Consider the following 22,909-nt stretch of genomic DNA (forward strand, 5'->3'; position numbering starts at 1 on the left):
ACAGTGGTTCATAAAGGTTTTAACTTACTTAAAGGTAATTAAATGTTCTTTAGTGTTAAGCCGAAGTTTCATTAGATCATAGAATGTTTAGCTTATCAGATGTAGTCTATCCAGTGCCGTCATAGTTCAGGCTTTTCCAGCATGTTTGAAAATAATATTTACGTTTTTGGTTGATAATATTCTGATGCGCTGTTAAATAATCTTTAAATAAATCTTTAAATGTACTTCAATATTGAAGGCGGCGTCATTAAGCTAACCTTTTCCGTTTATGATTACCTAATTTGATGCTACGTTACTGGAACTATTTTATTGCAGTAGTGTAAGATATTCAGTCTTTATTTACGAGTAACATAGCGTTCATGTTGCCCTGTTCATTACGAGATAAAAATACTGTAAGACTGAAATTGTAATAACATAGGTATGCATTTAAGCAATTAAAATTTAATCTTGAAGATCCTAATCTGCATGTTTTCAAAGTGCTTAAGTAAAATGTAGTGGCTTAAGACGGTTCTTGATGCATTTTTAACTACCCACGGATCTAGATAAAAGCTATGTCTCTAGAAAAACCGTTAAAGTGTACAGGTAGGTACCATATCATTTTACTTATTTTTATTTTATTGAAAGCTGAACAGCATGTAACACAAGCATATTATGTATAAGTATATCCGTTCGTTCAACGAGTTAGGGCTAGGTAAGAGTGATTCTTCAGGTACATTGCCTAAGACTAAATCTAAATACCTACTATGAATCATCAAACATAGTGAACGAAAAGGAATGTAGAAGATACGCGTACAGAGTCGCGAGCACAAGTTTCGAACATCCGTTAACGTTGCGTATCGTCAACTGTCACTGTCAAAATGTAAGGCAAAGTTAGTTCCAAAAGTGACATTTGTTTTTTTCCATATGTTAGGTGGAATTTCACCAAACGCTAAACGTAGGTATTTAGTAGCCTGTCATACGTCTGTCAGTTAGTACAAAATGTATTTAAAATTTTATTTAAATACGTTCAGCGTTTGGTAAAAGTGATCCTTCGTGTAGATTCGAAAATAGTATCCGGTGCTCGCTGCACTGATTTATGATGAAGTATGTAACTCTATGGTATCATCAAAGATACATAATTTAAATGATTTTTTGTTGTTGGCAAGGAATCATATTGACATTCAGGCGACGCCAGACCAAACACGATCCACCCAGTAACACATATTACTCGAAGCGAAAAACAATTAGGTATATCTGTATTACTTTATAACAACCGATGCTATCTCCCATTTACTTTGACCAGCGCTTAGCTCACGGAAACATTCCAAAAACTCTGATCGTAATCCATTGTCCGTATCAGATTAGTCTTGTATTTTATTTTTTTATTTTATTAGTGCCTAAGTGAGCATTAAACTGCACAACATGATTGTACTTTAATTTGCTCTTATCTAATTCGAATTCTCTTTTTTATGTGTTTAAAAAGCGTGGCCATTTCTGCTCTGTGGCATAGCGGACAACTTATGAACACAACATGGCGTTATCTGTGTCTACATCTGCGCAGGCGGCGGTTTATAGCCTACGCATGGAGTAACCTATGCAGTACGTGCATAGATACCCGCTGATGCCAATACTAGGGTAGGCAAAAGCGCGTGGCTCCACTTATTATATTATTTACCTACCTATAGAATATAGAAGAATAAGAATTTATAAATATTTTGCCAAATTGTAGATAATTCTTAGCGCTTCGTACAACGTAGAGTCTACGTATTATTTACCAAATTTCATAATTTATATCCTTTCTGGAAACTGACACGACCCAGGATTGAGACCATGCCATAGTATTCTGAAATTTATTTTTCTGAAATAACATGGCGAAAACTTAATGCTTTATATTATTGTGTGGTAAAGTATGATTCTTGGTTCATCAATTCTACTCAATTATCGTCGAAAAGAGTTCATATTTTTGTCGATTTTATTATTATTTACAATAAATACCTTCTTAGCTTTACCGTTCGTCAGAAAAATAGAAGGAAAATAGTCATAAAAATAAACTACATATTTCATAATGCGGCACCATGTAAACTTTCTGATTCAATATTAGGCATTAGGTAATTCATCATCTATTTTAAGAATAATTAGTAGCAAGTCGCAAGGTCGCCCCGGATACATCACTCATCTCAAGTATAGACTAGACTAGAATGATCAACTTGTTAATTTCTTAAACGAGTAAAATAAGTGCATTAAAATTATGGCCAGTTCAAGAATGATTAATGTTTAAACATTACTTCAGTATTGAGAGGAACACGGATTTCCTGTGTAGCAGACATCCATTGCGTGTCAAACACGTAACAGTTAATGGATCGTCGCGAGCCGGCGGGCTATGTATTACGGGTTGGTTGATAATAACGCAGTTTGTTTATTTCTCGGCAGTCGATAGTGAAAGTGCTGTCAAGTTCGCATCAAAATGTTTTGTTTGAATGTCGATACTACTCATTATTAATTGTGCTGTAATCATGTAATTCATAATAAGTAATTATTCTGACAACTTGAAAAGGAAATACAGTAATTGTTTATTCGGTGATTAGTGATTACTATTATTAACAGATAAAATGGTTTAGTTAAAGGAAATGTATTTACTTGCGATGTTAGTTACATACTTTCAATATTGACACTATTGATAAACATAAACAGTTCCAGTGACAAATAGAAGAAAATTTACGAGTAGTGTAACTAACTATATTATAAAAGTTATGTAAATTATATAATGAAGTAAATTATATAATGAAGTAAATAAAGTGAAGTAAATGAAATCAAATCAATCAAATCAATTTTATTTTTAAGTTTGTTTCCTGCCAGGTATAAATACAAATTGATAAAAAGAATTAGGTAATTTCTTGTGTTTGCCATGAATTCGTATCGACCCTCTGGTATAGAACCCGGGCCTATGTGTATGGCAGTTTACATAGATCCCTCTGATCATTGAGACGACTACAAATAAATGCTTTGACTTTGACTTTGACTACGAATACCGAAAAGAAGAGTTATTAGATCCATTATGTTCTCTCTCCTTGCTCCTCTGACCGGATCACATCACATGCTAAACCCGCGTTGTTCTGCTCAGTTTAATTCCCATCTCATCTGATTGCGGACCTCGTGCAAAACGTGACCCGTAGAGCTTTAAAACCTTATGAATAGGTGCTAAAATAGTCCGTTTCTCTCCAGTTTTCGCAGTAGATCAATGTTCTGAACAGTCGTGTGTGCGGTAGTTAAGCTTTGGTTATCTGTTTCAGATCGCAGCTTGGAGGTGGGAACTGTAGCGGGCGGCCTTTCCTGATTGGTGTCAGACTGCATGTAAGTACTGTTTGATTTAAGGTTTATTATTGTTAGATATACTTATTAGGTATTCACTGTCACGAAATGGAGAAAAGAAAATATTGTGCAAAAACACAACGCCAAGTTTTATCAGCGTAAAACCATCGCATCCTTGGTATAGGAAACAGCAGCAGCTCATTCATTCATTCAGTAGAAATTCACACAAGTGCGTCCACTTCATCGGCATTGCCGACGCCGTTTCTCCATACATTTATGACAATCCGTTTGATGCGATATGTACGATAGCGATAGGTGTACGCTTGCCTCATTTACCGTAGACCCAACACATAACCCTCACACCAAGTGGTTATCGCTTTCGATAGGATACTTTGAAGACTTTTATACTCACGACTGCATGTACTGAGGACTGGGAGGTCATTCACTAAGACGAAAGATGAAGTTCCGAAGCACTGCTACACGAGCCACGACTCTATCTCGTTGAATTAAACTACCGATTGCACGACAGCTCTCGTTCGTTCGTTTTCCGTCAGTATATAGTAACCCCCCTGTTTATACCAGTCAGTGTATTCATACAGTATGCCATGATATTTTTCAAACGCAAAAAGAGCATAACGTCCTATATTTTCTTAACAACTAAATAATATATTTTAAAATAAAACACAATGCTGACATTCGCACATGTAATATAAAGTTTATTTCTTTATTAGTTGCAATACGCATTCCAGGTTTAATGTGTACATGTGACAACATGTCCTTAACAAAGTGTGATATTTATTGATAGTTAAATCTTTACATTTATATGGCAACGCCTGTACAATTAAACATACCAATTTCAGTCTTACGACTCAGGAGTTAAGAGTGGTGCAGAGGACTATCACACTCGATGGAACACATAATAATAAGCTATTCTATCTGCAATGTCTTATTTAGATGTTTATGACACATTTAGCTTTACTTTATTCACATTAAGCCAAGGTGTTTGTTAAATTGTTATTTTATTATAACATTCTCATCCACGCCGGCTCTTTATATACTTAAATAAATAAAAACACTTATTATCTATCTATGTTATCAAATTTATATTGAAACACATTTTATAAAGCAGAGTCTACTATTGGTAGGTATATCAGGTAGATATAGATATAACATATTATTATGCGTCTATAATACGAGTAGATAGACTGAAACTCACAATTAAGTCTTCTAAGATAAAGGCTGGTCCCGACAAGTGTCGTTACAATTACTTGTGACAAGTGTGACAGATAGAACAGAAAATAACACAAATAAACGCAAGCATGCAGTCAAACGACGTGCAAAGCGAGATTCCGTGAATAAAAACTTGTCTCTCATGCAAATCTGTTTCTTCCTTCTGTTTGAAAGAGCGAAAGGGCCCGCAGCGGGGTAGAACAGAGTGAGTATTAGATTAATCTGTGGCTTCCGTTGCTAGGCAACACGCGCCACGCGACACAACTCATTACGACTAGAGACTCGTTTCATATATTATAACTTAAAATTACCTACTGGTTTATTTTTAAATAAAATCCAACGCTTAGCGACTCTACACTTTCGTATGACGAGATAAATGGTCACGGAGTAAGTATTTTTTTGGATTGTCATAAGCGAAAGAAACGGTGAGACTCCTATGCAACCAGCTGTCTATAACTTCTAAAACAGAATTGAAGCTCGAGGGAAAATCCAGTTTATTATATTATATGTCAAGTTAAAGCTCCCTATAATATTATATAATACAAATGCAATCAATTAATGAAATGGTTTATTGAAGGCCGTAAAGATGATGGAAAGTACTATGATTAGATGTGTAAAATACTGTCCGTGCTATGTGCAAAGTAATTGCGATTCTGACTGAAGCGTCGGTTTGCCTAGGACTGCACATCGTTTATGTTTATGACTAGTTTTATTACGAAATAGGTTTTATTTTATTGTCAGGAAGTGTGAGAAAATTGCTTACGGTAGGTGAGGTAACAAATAACAAGAATTTAAATATTTTCCACTTGGCGGTAGAACCTTTGATTATAAAACATAAGAGTTTGAAATCTTCTGTGCAAATGGAAATTATTTCCCATGAACTATTTTCAGTGTTTCTTAAGTTGGTAAATAATAAAAAATATTTGCTGACAAAATTTTACAGTCTGCTGCATTAAACATAAATAAATATTACAAAAAACGAAAATATTACAAAGTACATGTTTTAATATACAGAACAGAGCTAAAAATAAGTAGTAAACAAAAAATACAAAAATAAAATACATATTATCCTCCTTTTGAAAGTCAGACAAAAATTCAGACAGTAGCAATGAGATAGAATTCCAAGATAAAATTAAAGTACACGTGAGGATATAAAACCGTACGAAAAAGGACGGCCGAATCATTAGCGTGAAAGTGAAATATTTTGAATCACGAATTTTAAGTGGCATATTGCGAGGGTAATGTTCATATTAAAAGTGACTTATTAACAACTAGCTGTTCCCGCGCGCTTCGCTTCGCCTTAAAAAGTTTTCCCGTGGGAATTCCGGGCTAAAAAGTAGCCTATGTTCTTTCCCAGGGTCTAGACCGTATGTGTACCAAATTTCATTCAAATCCGTTCAGTAGTTTTTGCGTGAAAGAGTAACAGACAGACAGACAGACAGAGAGACAGACAGACAGACAGACACAGTTACTTTCGCATTTATAATATTAGTTAGGATTAGGATTATGACATGACGTGAGGAAATAAACACTTTTACTCTTGATTACACCTGCAGCTGATGGATGAACTAAAAGGATGAATGTTTTTTGTAACATTTGCTTTACATGTTATAAATGCATATCTGTAATGCTCGTCCACCTACATAGTATGGTAGGTAGGGTAAGTTACCAGAATTATTTCATTCACAACATTAACGTGTATGGTCTTATTTGGAATTAGTTTGGTAGAAGAATTTGTGACTGTGATTAATCAAATTAGTAGAATAGTTTAAATAATAAATAAATAACGTTTATTTCGTTTAAAGCTTAGCCTAGATTACATACAAGGTTGGGACCGCCTAGTAAGTAAACAATACCTGTGACAGACGAGGTTTGTCAGTAAACAATACAAAGAACAAGAAAATACACCATATTTGACACACCATTTTGTTGGATATTGTTAATCTAAGCTCACAACAAAACATTGAACCCTGTGGATAAGAATGGGAATAAATATGATATATTTAAACTCTATGAAGAAGGCCATAAATTTAGTAAAATGAGTATTGAACTAGAAAATCTGCAAAATTTCGTCTGCGGTATGCCAAGTACATGGGTGGTCTTGTCAGTCAGTGTGTAGGGTGTTCTAAAAAGGGAATGGTAATTTTACTCGTCTATAAATACAAAACTTATAAATGCGAAACAAAAGAAAATCAGAAGCTTCTATGTAATATTGTATTTTTTTCATTGTCCATGTCACCTAGCCCTTGTGATATTATCGTATCGAGATGTTTTCTGTTAAAAATCACAGCCTCCACTACATCATAAATTATAATACGAAATTTATACTTGTATACTTTCTGTTTATATAATAATTATAGGATGTGGTCTATGACAGTATCATTCAAAATTCCCAGCAAGCTCAACCGTTAATTGTTTAATACAGAATGGCGCGAACCTCGCTTAGAAGTTCAAAAATCATTTCCACGAAAACAGTATCAAAATGATCACATCACGCGATGTATAATTTACCATTATGAAAGTAATTGTTACAAATTACGGATCATTGGACAATTCAAGAAGTGGTGGTTAAATATTAATTGTTCCATGAAATATGACCGCCCATCAATTCATTTCACAGTAACGGGTGCAAAAAATTGGTAAATGTGGTAAACTAAACGGAAAGGAAGTGACTCAGAAGGTCAAGGTAAACAACTTTAGTTCTACAAATTTGGAAATTCAAAAAAAAAATATTTCCTTTTCTATTTAAATTTTCAATCGTTAAGTACTTTTTACTATTGAGAAGCATTGTGCCATTTCAATCGTTTTCTATACCTTTCAACTCTATGAGTATATCTAAGTACAATCAATGGAATATATTGTCCACCCCTGATGCAAACAGTTTGAAGCGATAAAAGATAAAAAAGTTAAGTATTTTTATTAAATTCGTAAATTTCTCGAAAATGCTTTTAAAAAGGCAAGTAAAGCGGAAAACACGTCCTTTTCCATAGCTTGAAAGAACCATAAGTTATTTCCGTAACTGTATCGTCGCCTATAGTTCACAGGCAGTCGTCGCCATTGAGTCCCGTCTGGACCGTGGACGTTGGCCCATAAATCTGTGAGACAATGCAACAATAGGCGAGGGTCGAACCTGCACGTCTCTTTACGCCCATGACCATGTACAACCCAGGCAGTACAGGATCTTTACTCGAGCAGTTGAAGAACTATCAGAAAAAAGTGTATTTTGTATCTCTAATTTGGTGAGGAGTTAATCTTAGCATGAGTAGTTGAGTAGGTATTGGCGGTGCGCGGTGTCCCGTACGGCTTTTATGTATATGCACAACATTTATATGCCCAAAAGTTCTACTCGAGAGATTCCTGGGTATTCACTCTCTAAATCGAAGAACAAAATATCAAATTTCACGAAATCGGCACGCTTAATACAACTATATAGAGAGGAGTGGTTCACGCACCGCACCGAAACTTCAGAAAACAAAACTGCAGCTCTAACCGTGTCTCCGATAACTGTTGGGGTAGACGAGTTCTGGAGTGGAGACCACGAATAGGCAAACGCAGCGTGGGACGCTCTCCTGCCCGCTGGATCTACGACCTCAGGCGGGTAGCCGGTAGTGGCTGTGTACCGAGTATTGTGGCGCTCCTTGGGAGAGGCCTATGTCCAGAAGAGGATGATTATTGGCTGATGATGATGATAATGATGAACCATGACTCGTTGTATTAAGACACCCAGAGACACATGGAGAATACAATAGAAGCCGTGACGTAGCAACAAATCATCTGCACCAACCTCACGTCGTCATTTTTTACGGACACCCTTACTGTGTCAGTTCCACCGGGTGCGGCATGGGCGATGGACAGTTACATAATGCGGGCGAGGCGTGGTGTAGGTGGTGCTGGGACCAGGAAGTGGACACTAAACGTCCCCCCGTGGACACGGTGGACCATTGTGAGTGTTGACACGACCGTGCGGAACCGTCCGTTATAGTTTGTAACCACAGATGGAAAATCGGGGTGTTAAAATTTTGCGTGCGTGTCTCGTAGATCTGAAATGTACTTGCGAGAAATTACAAAGTTCTACCACTAAGTACTCTGTCACTGAATCTTTTTCATTGCTCGAGAGTGTAGTGTAGATAGAGCGATTTGTATGTGGATTTGGGTGAGATTGATGGGTTGAGATTCGTTTTTCCGTAGCGGAAAAAATATGAACTGAAAAACTCACTAGTTTCCTAATAGTATTTTTAGCGGCAGTGCCGGTTTTGTTAAACTACAAACTACCTATAAAGTTTTAATAACGCACTAATAGAAATCACAGCACTTAACAATGTTCAACAGGCATAAACAATTACACAACCGCACTTTTAGTACGTTACTGAAGCAACATAATGTAACAGAAATTAGAAAAAGATCCGTCTAGACGAGCGGCCATTAAAAAATGACAAGTCATGATACGACACTAACTGCCTCCTTGGAAAAGAAACGCGATTTCAGTATTATTACACGCACGCAAACCATCATTACGTATTCGCATAGACGACAAAATTAACTAGAGCCATTTTATTACATTATACAGGAACAGGCGTGACAATCCACACAAAAGCTTGCTAACATAATAAGCGTTTTTTAACTACTTTCTTTTGAGTAAAAAGTGGTATAACTGTGGCAAAAAGACACAACTGCATTGTCACGCTCGGGGTCTGCGATGCTAAGGGGTCACTCTATATGAATGAAACGAAGTTTCGGAGCGCGACTCAATCTCATTGTATTAAACATGCCGATTGCTCTCGTTTGTTTGAATTTCGTCAGTATAGAGCAACCCTCCTGTATAGTGCTCGAGGCGTCAATACTATGTTCGTGGTTCCACAAGCTTTGTGTTCCATTTTCGAATTCTACTTATTTTTTCTAATTCATTTCAAATTTCACTTTCACTGGCCAGTAATCTCAGATGTAGTATTTATTAGTACCAGTTTACACGTATCAAATGTTCTAACATTAAGATTAAACTGCATTCAATACGAAGTATTTGTCTAAATATAAATCCTGAAAGAGCCAATATTTTTCCTAATCGTATAAACCTACCTCCGTTTGTATATCTATGAATCTACATTGTTTGCATTCCATAGCTTCTGCAGCTCCAGTGTGGTAACTGCCTCGAGCTGCCAGCAACAAATCAGCTGATTCACTCCGACGATCGCCCAATTATGACGCAATAAAATATCACTGTGTCTTATAAATTTTCCCCATGCTTTCTTCGGGTGTTACAGCATTGGAATAGAGGTGGTATTTGATGGACAGCGTTCGCTTGGATTAGTTCATTATCCACCCAGTTGGGTTCAGACAGCTTGTTTGTTTGCGGTGCAGTGAACTTGAAATCTTCGGATTGTGGGTATTGTGAAATGAGCTTATCAATAGTTCTAGAACTATTCCGAGTCATGCACTTGTTAGTGACGCCTTGACCTCTGCTCTGATGCAGACGTCTAAAGAATGCGCCACCGAATACGTTTTAAGTATGATTGCCGTTCAAATATTGTACTCGTAGGTACCTATATACATTGGATAACTCTGGTCAGGTCGGTCTTAGCTCTCATTCGTGCGGGCGAGGGTTCGAATTCTGCCATTTACCTAGGAATTCTGAAGAAGTAAAAGAATTTAACTAAAAATTATAGTATCCATTGTACTCAGTCAAAAACGGCGATACGGCTCGCGACCTATCACGTGAGTCCAAATGTACCAGACTAGCCCTTCGGGGATTACAGTCCTGACCATATTTATGTATGCGTATCTACATTGAATTATACTATAGATCCTGAGTTACTTCGCTTCGCTGTATGTAAAGCAGAGTACATACAAAGGCTAGGACTGCGAAATTTATTAAATAAAAATGCGAAGTATCGGTTAACGAGTGAAATTGCACCGTTTATACTCGCTCCCATCACCTCGAGAGATTAAAATAATCATTGCGCAGGCGCATGACGCGATCAACTTTATGACGGCGGCGCGCGGCTACTGACAGCTTGTAGGTTTTAAATTTAGAACCCGCCGCTTTTTTCTTCTTTTTCCCCCTGAAATTGTAGCAGCGGTGCGGTGAATAATATACTCGGTGTTCTAGTTTGTTTATGCCGGCCCCATTCCAACTGCCTCACTACATTCGCAACTTTTTATTTGGAGTAGGTAGTACAATATTTTTACTCTTGAAATGTAAATGGCAAATCCTGAAATACTTTTACCTAATAATCATATATTTTAAAAAATAAGCCTGCATAATAATAGGTTTTCATAATTGAAAAATCTAGATTATTTTATAAATAGCATGGTTTTCAACTTTACTAAACTTATACTTGACTTAAATTGTATACCTAAGGGCTGCAACTAAATAATTATAAGTGCATCCTATTATCATGATGAGAAAAAAACACCCTTTGAACATCACAATGTTGCAAACCTGCTCCAAATGTATTCCACGTAATTCATATAATAATGAACTATTTATGCTGCATTGATGTAATCATTTATATATTAGCTGATATATTTTTGATGCCTTTCAAATAATAAATCGTTTATATTTACATGCTACACCAAAATAATTGGTGGAAAAAATTGCATTTAAAATTATAAACTGTAAATATATGCAGCAGCAACATATATTTTTTTTGCATTACAATTACTGCTTAATGTTAACTTCAAAGTTCAGGTAAGTTTGAGTTTAAAAATTGACTGGACTTGAAATCAGTCTTTTAAGACTGCTGTATGTTATATTAATTTATTAGTGACCAGTTACTATCCTTAGAGTAGTAGTATTCATAAACATAATTATGCACCTATATATAAGTACATGTTAAAATGAATGTACACATAATACTACGGTAGACATCCTATCGTCAGTACTCATTTATAAAGGTACATTGGACAATTAATTCTAAATGAACGGATCATCTCACCCCAGCCCACTTACTCAGACGATGTAGTAATTGTACAATTATAGCAACAAAATACACAAGTAACTTTATAACCACCGATTCCACTCACATTATTTACACAAGTGAGCGATCTCAAACAATTAACTTAGTAATCACTATACTGTTTACCTGACAACTGACAGACGATCACTCAATCTTCAGCATGTCTAGTGCAGGTTTGATAGTTTGTCGAAAACTATAAAAGTTTTAGTTTTCTCACATACAAAGTGGCGCCTGTAGCTGAAACTATCATGAAACTTTGGACAAATAATGTATGCAGATGACAGAATAAAACGTATTTTTTTTCTTTTTCGTAGGTAATTTGCAAAACCCGTACTAGTGTCTCTGTCTCTAAGACATGACAGTAACCCATTATGTCCGTGACATACCCCCGTGTGTGGTACACATTAAACTGTCTTCTCAACTGAAGAATCTAGACTCCATTCAGTTAAAACTCGCTTTTTTATTTGCAAAATTGTTTCTTAAACACGTATCTGTCCGACGTATCTCCTTTACTCTTTTGCAACTAATACCTCACTGTGTACTTACTGTTTTATAGCCTCAAGTAGCTAATGGATTACTTTACATTTAATAGGCTTTAACACAATGGAGTAAAGCGTAGAATGTGGTTTAAGCCGGTTTAAGCTTAAGGGCGGGCCGTGTGGGTTTATTTGTCAGTGTCGACTGATAAAAATTGTGCCAGCCTACCCATATATCTGTCTTTGCACCTTCTCTTAGCAAAAACTGATAAATAGCTAGTATTTTATCGCGTCGTTATCAGGTGTCGGTAATGCCACTCCCGAGGGGTTAAGAGGATTTTTACAATAAAAAGAACCCAGAACGATTTTTTCTGAGTTGGAGATGGTGTAAGAAGAAATTGAATTTATAGATATATTTTGATTTTGTATATATCATTATGAAACCTCATTTGCTTTGGTTTTCCACCACTGAGGTTTTTTAGCACCAGTTATAGTTAGGTATTTTAAAACTAAATTATTATGTATTCTGAGATTGATAGGTACTAATTTAGAATATGTACATAATACAGATTTTATTTCATTATGCGTTAATTTATCAATTATTATAAAACAAAAGATAAACGATTAGCTTTCAAAACTCATCAGAATTCTTGATTAAATATTATCAAAAACATGATAATTCAATGACACATTAACAAAGCCTGTTATGTTGATTACTTTTACATAAATGTAATTATTTACATAAATATATAAAACCAGGTCAGGCATTCGGAAATATTTGAAATACAATAGGTCACGTAATCCTAATGGATTTTTATTCAATAATTTTATATGTATTTAAAATTATTGAATAGGTGTAAAATTATGTTTTATGTAATCCTTTTCCATGTGATTGGATCATTGCTAAGCAAAAGGATGTTAGTTTTTCTTTAACCAATTTAAAAAGAGGCCTTCTGGTATGATGCATCAGGAAAAATCCTTAAACTCCACGGGTAACACTAATAAGTAACATGCAAATGTCATTTCTTCGCAGAATACGGACCCTAGACGCTATACAGGGTGATATTTTAGAAGTGCAAATGTAACTGGCATTAAAAAGCTATAATAACTTCATCACGACCCATCACGGCCCCACTGCTGTGGCATAGGTGTCCTTCCAATGAAGGAAGGGTTTTAGGCCTAGTCCACCACGCTGGCCAAGTGCGGGTTGGTGGACTAGCTAAAAATATATAATAATATAGGTATATTTTGATTAAGTAGACATAACAGTAAAATAATGAAAGTAATTCACCTACAGCACACATGGTGACCTGGAGCCTTTTTGACGCTCTGGACAGTGACCTTTTATAGAATAGAATAGAATTCATTTATTCACAAGAAACAAGGTTATACATCAGATCTTATACATCAAATTACAGTTTCTATCATGCTTCACCGAGGAATCGGTATGTGAAATACTTATGTTATTTTCTTAAACAAATAAAATGTTACTTCATGCACAAATTGAGATTACTTAAATAGGTATTAAATGCACCACAATAATTACATAAATTAAAATACTATGCCAATTCAATACAATTATTATTATTATTTTTTTTTATTTATTTATTAACAAAAACATTTTGGTACATATAATTAAATAGGTACTAGTTATATGTCAGTTGAAATTAAAATAAGAATAACAAAATATTAATATTTACATATTAAAATTCATTTGCAATCTCATAATTTAATTAATAATTCATTCTTTTATAATAAAAAAAGTCATTGATTGAATTATGTTATTCTTTGTTCTGTATTTATATTTCCTGTATTTTTGTTGTTGTCAGTGTGTCAAATAAACGTTTCTTCATCTTTTTATGGGGTATTTTGACCTGCCTTCGGGAAGTGTTCAGATAAAAGTACACCCTATATAAATAGTGTGTGTGCGAGCCGTGACTTCTATTACAATTAGCATATAAACTGCAAATAGAAACATGAGTAGGGACATATAAGCTGCGCCTGCGCTTGACCAGTTCATCCTGTCCTCTTTTACGATTATGAGACTATGACTAAGAATAAACGTTACTTTTTTTGTTGGTTTAAGTTCATAATGAAATTAAATTGTCTCATTTTCAGTGAAACTAATCAATTTACTGCGTAGAACAAGACTGTGAATATAATAGTACATGCGTTGTATTCGTAATGTCGTGGCTGGTAGTGCCAGTACAGTCAGCTTTATAAGTAGTTGTCGACTTTTACCTTGTCAAACTCACAAACAGCCTTTTATTCATTCAAAAAGATACTGCGACGACACGACATTACACTCACGAGTAATGAAAAAGTGCCAGTGACAAAGCACCAAATTACACCAAAATGGAAAATACTAGCTTGATAACGCCGTCTTCAATATTGAATACAATTAAAAGCACATCAGAATATTACCAAGTAAATAATCAAAATAATACTTTATTTTTTTATGTTATGATAAATATAGGCTATTTGGTTTTGGCATTTTGTGGGTGGAACTTTTTCATTGATCGCGAGTGTAGTTTGATAAGGTACAAGATGTATTGATACTTATGAAACTGACTGTACTTCATGTTGCCAGTGTTAGTGCTTGTACAAGAGATCTTATTGAGTACTTATTGAGTGAAATGATAGTAAGACCATTATATTATCATGAGCCATTCGCGTAGGCTTACAGCAAATGAAATGTTATGACTTGTTCAGCGATTAAATGAGAATGGCCATTTCTCTAAGGCGCCATGACCCGCCAGAGCTGCCATTCATGAAACATATACTGATGTGTAGCCCATGACTACAGTATATCCTGGTGTAAATTTTATTATTATGAGGCATGGGAGAACGAAGTCATAGGTTCTGAAAGATCAAGTTTTTGTACTGACTAGATGTTTCCCTCATACTAAGTTTTTTTTAAGTGGTTTAGATTTTTTTAAATATTTTCCCTCATTTATAACACCTTTATCATTGAATAAATATAGGTTTGGTTAGTGGCTGCAAAGCGGGTCAGATTTTGCCATTCTCATTTGTAATGTAAAAGGCGTGTCACTCTTGTTAGTTTACTTTACAACTGAAACTTAATGACGATTTTAAAAAAAATTAAGGCAATGACAATAAAACCTGTAACTATATGAAATTTGAATAGAAAAAAAACGCACTTCCATGCCATATACCGGCTACATACTCCACTACAGTAGCCTCCTTTGACTGGAAGGTTGTTGGCATAATCTCCTAGCTAAGTAGGCTTGGAGATATCATAAAACACAAACACTTAACACCCAAAACCTTTGACCCTCACACAGACCCTTACCGATTCGCCATTCAGTCGTCAACATGTTAAAAAATAAATTCATCAAACCATTTATTACCCATATATTCTATCTCTATGCAACTAGTTAACACCGCGCTGCACCTCGGGAGGGTTTCTCTATACTGACGAAAAACTAACGAACGTGAGCTGTCGTGCAATCGACACGTTTAATACAATAAGGAGATAGACCCGAGGCTCGGGCAGCAGCATTCTGAAACTTAGTTTTTCGTCATATATAGGCTGTTGCAAAAAGGGTATACTAAGCCAAAACCAGCATGTGCAGCATGGTATATCTAAGCCCGAAACTGAAATCATAATTTCAATATTCGCAAAAATTCGTTTTCCATAGAAACTTAGTTAGTCACGTGACTTTTTACTATGAAGAATGAATATTGCATACATGCTGCACATGCTGGTTTTGGCTTAGTATACCCATTTTGCAACAACGTGTAGAGTGACCCCTCAGTAACCACGATAGGGAGAAATTTCCCGTCATCATCATCACCAGCGTTTTATCGCGAGATCTACGGTACCGATAGCAGCGGCGTCTAACGAACCCGCCGCCGACTGCGCGCGGTTGTGCTGTCGGTGCTGTAGTGTGCGACGCGTTGGGGAGAGATGAGTGGACCCTTGTTTGTTAAATAAGGTTAAAGTGATTTTTTTAAGTAAGATTTTAGTTGGGATTTTTTTAATGAGTCAAATCTTCAATTTCAAATCCACTATTAACCAATATAAATGTACTTGACATAAAATTGAAAACTACATTTTATGCGCTTAATAAAACAAATATTCTTTCCATACCCAAAAACCCAACCACAAATCAGAGGTACACTACCTACCACAATGCTCTGTAAAACTACCTTCAATTATTCTTTATTTAATCAGCACTTCAAGTCTTTCCACACAACTGCTCATAGTATACATACTGATTACATGTTTTTAAAAACATAAATAAAAATAATTTAATCGGATACAAAGGGCCAAACTCTATCGTCGGACGAGTGTGCATATCGCATCTCGCGGTGTTTGTAAAGTGAAGGCCGTTCGAGGCCGGTCGCCGACCGCGCTATTTATATACATATACAGCTATATATACAAGTATATATACTGCTCGGGCAACCTGCTGCACAGAGTAGAGATAATATACAGGGTTCGGTAGGTTAAGTTGTATGGATTTTAAATGAGATTCGTTTCAGGTATATTGATTTTAATTTTGTAGTAGGTAGGTATTTAGTTTATATAAACTTTACGTCCACCAGTAAAAAAAAATATTATAGACTGTCTGTCTGTCTGATGATTGACTTTGACTTTGAAAGTTGGCGACCTTCACTAAAGAGGGTGATCTAGGTTATACTTAGTCCAGCACATTCGAAATAATATAATGACAGATCTCGTAATTCTAAACTTTAACGTGGGACTCACTGTAGAAATAAGTACTCTGTGCAGGGGATTAAATGACGAAGAGTGCATCTGATACACTTGTTCAATATTTCATAGGCGCTTGTTACAACCCCAAATACAGATCGCACTATTATATTCATTATATTGAAATGTAATTTATTGGTGCGCTTTATTTTTTATTCAACATGTTATTGGATGGTTAATTTATTGTTTCTCGATTGAGTTTGGCATCACTACTTAGTAATCTTCTGATGTAAATCTTCTTGATTTGTTTATCCGCGATAAAATAAATTTAGGGGTTTACTTTTCCTGTAAATTTACTTTATTTAAAAAGGGTAAGTATTGGGTAATCTTATTACCAATTACCTTTGACAATATGAAATCTCTAGAACTTTCAATACGCGTTGAATTCTTTTCCTAGAAACTTTTTATATTGACGTGTTTCATTTAATTTCCCTGTATAAAGTTTTGTGTAAGAATTAAGTAAATAAGTATTTTACCTATATACTTATGTTTGTTAAAAATAAACAACACTAGTAAACCTTACTTAATAGATATACTTTATTCCGGAATTTCCACGAGTTCGGTATATTTTACGGCATTTTCTTTTTATCCCTGATTTCTCACTTTCTTACGATTGTTGTTTAATTGTTCTTTCACTCATTACTCATATTCACTAATTGGGTGAAAATAAAATTACATAAGCGTACACAATTTTATTTGTTTTCCAATTCACCTATCACTGAACTATCTCACACAATTAATCTTATTAATTAAATCAGATGTGGCATTTTCTCGTATCTGCCCCATCTGCATTATACAGCCGAAGTTAATATGAGAAAAAGGGCTATTTTTAAGCGCCATAATAATTATCTAGTAACGTTATTACATTCTGTGCAATTATTTCTTTATTTAGGGCGTTGCGTGTACAGATTGTTCTGACTCGTAATTATATTCTTATCTTAAGTTAATTAAGGGTTTATTGATGTTCGCCATTGTTGAGGTTTCATCGAAAGTGTGACCGGAAAAAAGAGTGAGTCAACGCCGTAAGAGAAAAAAAAAATGTTGCGTACCACAAAAGAAAAAAAGGAACCATTATAGGATCACTTTGTTGTCATTCGGTCATGTTTTTGTAATTAAATTAAAAAGAAAGACCCCAGTCAGCCTGCCAAAGGTGAAGATGACGGCTCAGTGTTGGTGAAAACCAATGACGCCCTGATTACAGGCTGGCCTGTTACTTAAATAATATAGGAGGGTTATATCAGCAAGGAAATAAATCAAATTCAGTATTACCTTGGTATGATTGCCGCATGCAGCAAATGGATTTACGTGGTTAGCTTCTTGATTTCATTCTAATTGGTTAATTTTGAAAAATGGACCATATTTTACTCTTGTTTGATTTTGTAAGCAATCGGGGCTCATTTGGAGAATCATTCGCTTTGGTGATTTTATTTTCTTGAACAAATAAATGCTTAATTTGTCAGTAAGCAGGCTCTTGCAGCTAAAGGCGGGTTCACACTCACAATGCACGGCTTATGACTCGAGGCTAAGACGGTCTCGTTCTATAAATCAATTCAATGAAGGCTTTGTATGCGCTTGCAGTAATATTTTATTGAAATAGAATATTCGTTATTTATACTAACCGTAGTTTCAATTGAATTTGCATTAGCTTATCCGGGATTTTATAAACAATTGATAGGTTCAGCGCGCATTGCTCACAATATAATATTAATGATACATCAGACAAAAGCAAATGTATTCGATTATATTATATTTTACTTAGCACTTTTTATTCCACGAATATTAACTAAATAATCATAACTCATCACCAAAGTGAGTTAGACAGAGTGTATTCTAACTTAATCCTCATACAAATTAGAAATCATATTTTGCTGGTAACGTACATAGACCATCAAACTAACAAAAAAGGCAGTGCAATGTTTCTGAAATGCGGCTGTATCTTTGCCCACCTGTCCCCGCTACACGGGTCCATTATTGACGTAGACAAACGTCACTATGTCGCGACTCAACATAAATAAGTACGGCGCTGTGATCGGTAGAAAAAGCATTAAACGATTTTATCGACGTCGATAACGGACCCGTGCTGCGGGGTCAGGCCGGGTGTGCTGCAGGCTTGGGTTACTGGAGTGGGCAGAATTGGCCGGTGATTGATGGCCGCCGTCACGTGCCGGGCACTTCCATTATCGCAATTTAATTCAATTCTTCGCAATAAACGCAGTTTCACGACTGACTCTCACTTTCAGAGCCAACAATGGAGCGAATTCACTGAATGATTGAGTGAGTGAATGATTTAAATTGCTTACTGAGTGGTTGGTAGGTACATAATTTTAGGCTCGTTAGTACCAATTTTAGTAATGGAGGTGATAATTCGTAAGGATGCGCCGTGGTCAATTGAAATAAAAAAGGATGCGCATTAACTTGTATGTTACATTTTCTTTTTGTAAAATTATTATTGTAATTATAGGTATATTAGTGAATCGGTACAAGGTAGTTATAATATTATAATTTGGACCATTCTTTTCAGTTCATTTCATCCTTCAACTTTATCACTATTGCCATCCCTCTTGAAAAGTATAATTGGTATATTTTACATTAAATTGATAAAATAAATTTAAAAACCATTACGGGCTGGACACTAATTACTCAAAAACAACCAGTCTACACATTTTCCCGCTTCGCAAAAACCGACAGATGTACGCACATAAATAATCCATACATTATCTGGGCCCGCATCAAACTTGATAGGTTATAAACATGACTGATCATAGCCAGATACCACTTCATAAATAAAGCGACGGCGATGAATTATTCAATTTGCTGTGAACTGCTGCTTTACGAGATTATCACTCGGAGGAGAGGTGCTGAGCGAATATAAATAAATATATGGGTGAAATGGAGTGGGCGGATGCCAAGAGGAGCCATGATAAATAAATAATTTTTAACACGTTGTTATCATGTTCATGTTGCAAGCACGCGGTGGTTGGATGTTGCTACTGGTTGGTTGTTTTGAAACAGTTACTATGATTATTTATAACCTAGTATTCAGCTTGTACATGCACATGTATGTAAGTAAAAAGGTAAGCGTCCACCTTTTGGTATCGTACGTAACGGACGCATCGCATTCAGTATTCTTTGTATAGAAATTCACACAAGTGCGTCCACTTCATCGGCATTACCAACGCATTCTCTTCATACAATTATGAAAATTCGTCTGATAATTACGATACCAGAAATAGTGAAAAGGGTTTACGAAGTTATTTTAAACATCGTGTAGAGTTATACAAGTAATTTATTTTTACATTCTGTATGCAAAGGTACAAACCAGTACCATTAGAAATAGAAAATATTGTAATGAAAATAATATTAATGCCTTTAATTGATAAAACCAGATGATGGTTCAACTTTACATAAATACCTCATTTATTTAAATGAATTATTACACATTACATAAACACGTGTATAGTGAGTATATTGTAGGTACATAGAACACACAATATTAAATATTACTAAATTACCGGTATCGCAAAATATAAACTTTAATTCTTATATCATATATAAATATTTTGTATTTAGCCGAATTTAGCGTAATCACAACATTTAACATCTAGTTAGTATACATCTATATACCTCTGGTCTGATGACAGAGAGAGATTGTAAAATATATCAAAAATATTGATATTTAACGTGATCAGGGCTGTCGTCATTTAGTTCGACAGTAAGTTGGTTTATTGTCCCCCTATCTATTGAACGGTAACTAAGGCCCCATTCCACAATGTCTGGTTAGTGACTACCTGTGAGTTAAAATACATGCTTTCAGCATGAAAGAAAGAGACAGCATGTATTTTATCTTACAGGTAGCCACTAACCAGATATTGTGAAACAGGGGCTAAGTCTTACACGTTCACTTACAATGTATTAAAACTATAAAATGACGGCTAACATTCATACACGTATAAATAAGAAAGCTTCTGTCTACATCAAGCATGTAAATCTGTGATACGATGACAGATTCTGTTAGGCCTTTGAATTCCAAATGACAATATTGTAGGATAAAATTACAAAGTTCCTTTTAAGTTAAGTATATCTAATCTCAGAAAGTCGTTCCTTAACAGTACTTTAACTAAATAATTGTTATGTCGTGTCATGTTTTCGCTAATAATAATAATAATAATATGTTTACAAAAGCTATATAATTTCTATACTTACTTTTATATTTAACTGTAAATGATATTGGAACATTTCTGTTATGAAATATAGTTTCGAAATTCGACTCATTTCAAACCGTCAAGCATGACACGGGCGCCCTATTCTATCAGCTATCATCGAGAACATCACTCGAGTGGTGTCGATCAAACATCGGCGGCGGCGCGCGATGTTGATACGTTATTCCGAGGTATAAGTACAGACAGCATCTTATCTACCGTCGTCGGCCGCGGTAGGCGCCGCGGGGGATCCCTGTTCATACACTCAATATTAGTTTTGGTATAGAGTAGAGCTGGTAGATGAGACGGTTTGTCTGAGGATTTTCCTGTTCCATTTCAAAACGCACTGTTTTAAGTGTTAAAACATATATAATAATAAAAAAATAAAAAAACACGCACTTACGCCTTGTACTAATGTACTCCCTTGAGGGGTAGGCAGAGGTGCATTGCTGCACCCACTTTTCACCAGAGTTATGTTAGTCCCAATGTAATAGGGGGCGGGCATATTGCCATTTTACGGACACATCCAAGACCCGAGAACAAATATCTGTGTTTAAACAAATATCTGCCCCAGCCGGGAATCGAACCCGGGACCATCGGCCCAGTAGTCAGGGTCACTAACCACTACGCCATTCGGTCGTCTAAAATATATATAAAAAGGTTTTCATATTATTCTGCATGAGTCTACGCAGAAGATATTTGGCGAAGAGAGTCCGTGGAAATGAGGATTGTAATGCGTTTATGGTTTTCTGACAGTGTGTTCTGGCGCTGGTATTACATATAATGTAGTCTAATTAATCAATAATTATAGATACATATGTTATGAAGATTAATAAAACATTAATGAAAAAACAAGTGTGAAAACCCAAAGTTCAATATTTTATTAACATAACTTCCGTTTTCATACCCACATTAGTATCCTTATTCTGTAACCTATCACCGGTATCGGTTGCTATAAATTATCGATTCTTGTAGTCGCGTGCGTCGAAGCCGTGTTCGCGCTGGCCCACTCCGCTCAAACAGCTTCCGACAGCGACGCATTCTCTATTTAAATGTAAATACACCAATTAGAAGCGAGCTGCGCTGTTTGCCGCCTAATCAGAGCTACTTCGTTAATCGGCAGGGTTATAGTTGTGGTTATTAATCGATTATTGGGTTTGGTTAGAATAGGGATGTTTATGTGAGGTTATTTATGGTTTATATTTTTGTTTGTTTATTATCACCGTCTTAAAAAAAATACCACCAATGAGAAGTTAATTTATACTCCTTAGATAGTTTCACATAAATGTTAATATTACGTACTATAAATGTACATGGTTGATTTTCTTTATCATGCAATATAAACATCAATAAAGAGAGTCTGAATTCCAGGAATAAGTGAGGTGCCTATTTCTAGATCTAGATTTCTAACCTCAGGACTTCTGATAGCCTCTCCGGCCACCACACGCAATCTATAAGATAAGATAACTTAAAATAAACTTAGTTACAGGATGATCTTACAAAACATTACTCCCATTACTCGGGTGAGGTTCGGAAATAGACTTATTCACTGGTTTATGATGCCATGTGCTAAAAAGTGAGAAAAACATAATATTAAAAAAAGGGTACACAATTTTAACAGAGAAAAATTCCGGGTGAGTATTTTCGTTTTTTTATTTCCATGAACGAATTTTCATAACTCACTCAACCTTAAAACAAATTCACACACCATAACGCATTTATCATATTCTTACACACACTAGTAAGAACCTCTTTTAGAACACCCTGTAAATATGTCCATTCTAGGCGCTTGCCCATTAGTGGTTACCAGGTACCAGGATACAATGGGAATCAGGAGGTAGGAATTGATATTCAGAGGTACCGTACTACCGGCAACGGGACCCGACGTCGAGACCGCTGTGGTTGCCAATACACGCTGAAATAGCCTTGCGCTTGTTGTTTATTTTATAAAACATTAAAAAATATTACATTTTGAGTGCGGTGAATAGTGTAGTTTGAAGTAAATGTTGAGTTTATTTCGGTTAT

The 22,909-nt window shown here is 35.5% G+C and overlaps 1 protein-coding gene across 1 annotated transcript in view; it reads left to right on the forward strand.

The window, feature by feature from the left end:
• The window catches only part of LOC105398483, a 103,375-nt gene that overhangs the window by 23,250 nt on the left and 57,216 nt on the right, over positions 1-22,909 (forward strand). Inside the window, exon 2 of the mRNA XM_038108980.2 lies at positions 3,270-3,330. The gene's annotated coding sequence lies outside the window, so the exon portion shown is untranslated. The remainder of the gene's footprint in view (positions 1-3,269; positions 3,331-22,909) is intronic.

Source organism: Plutella xylostella, chromosome 17, assembly GCF_932276165.1.
Source record: "Plutella xylostella chromosome 17, ilPluXylo3.1, whole genome shotgun sequence".
Classification (NCBI taxonomy): Eukaryota; Metazoa; Arthropoda; class Insecta; order Lepidoptera; family Plutellidae; genus Plutella; species Plutella xylostella.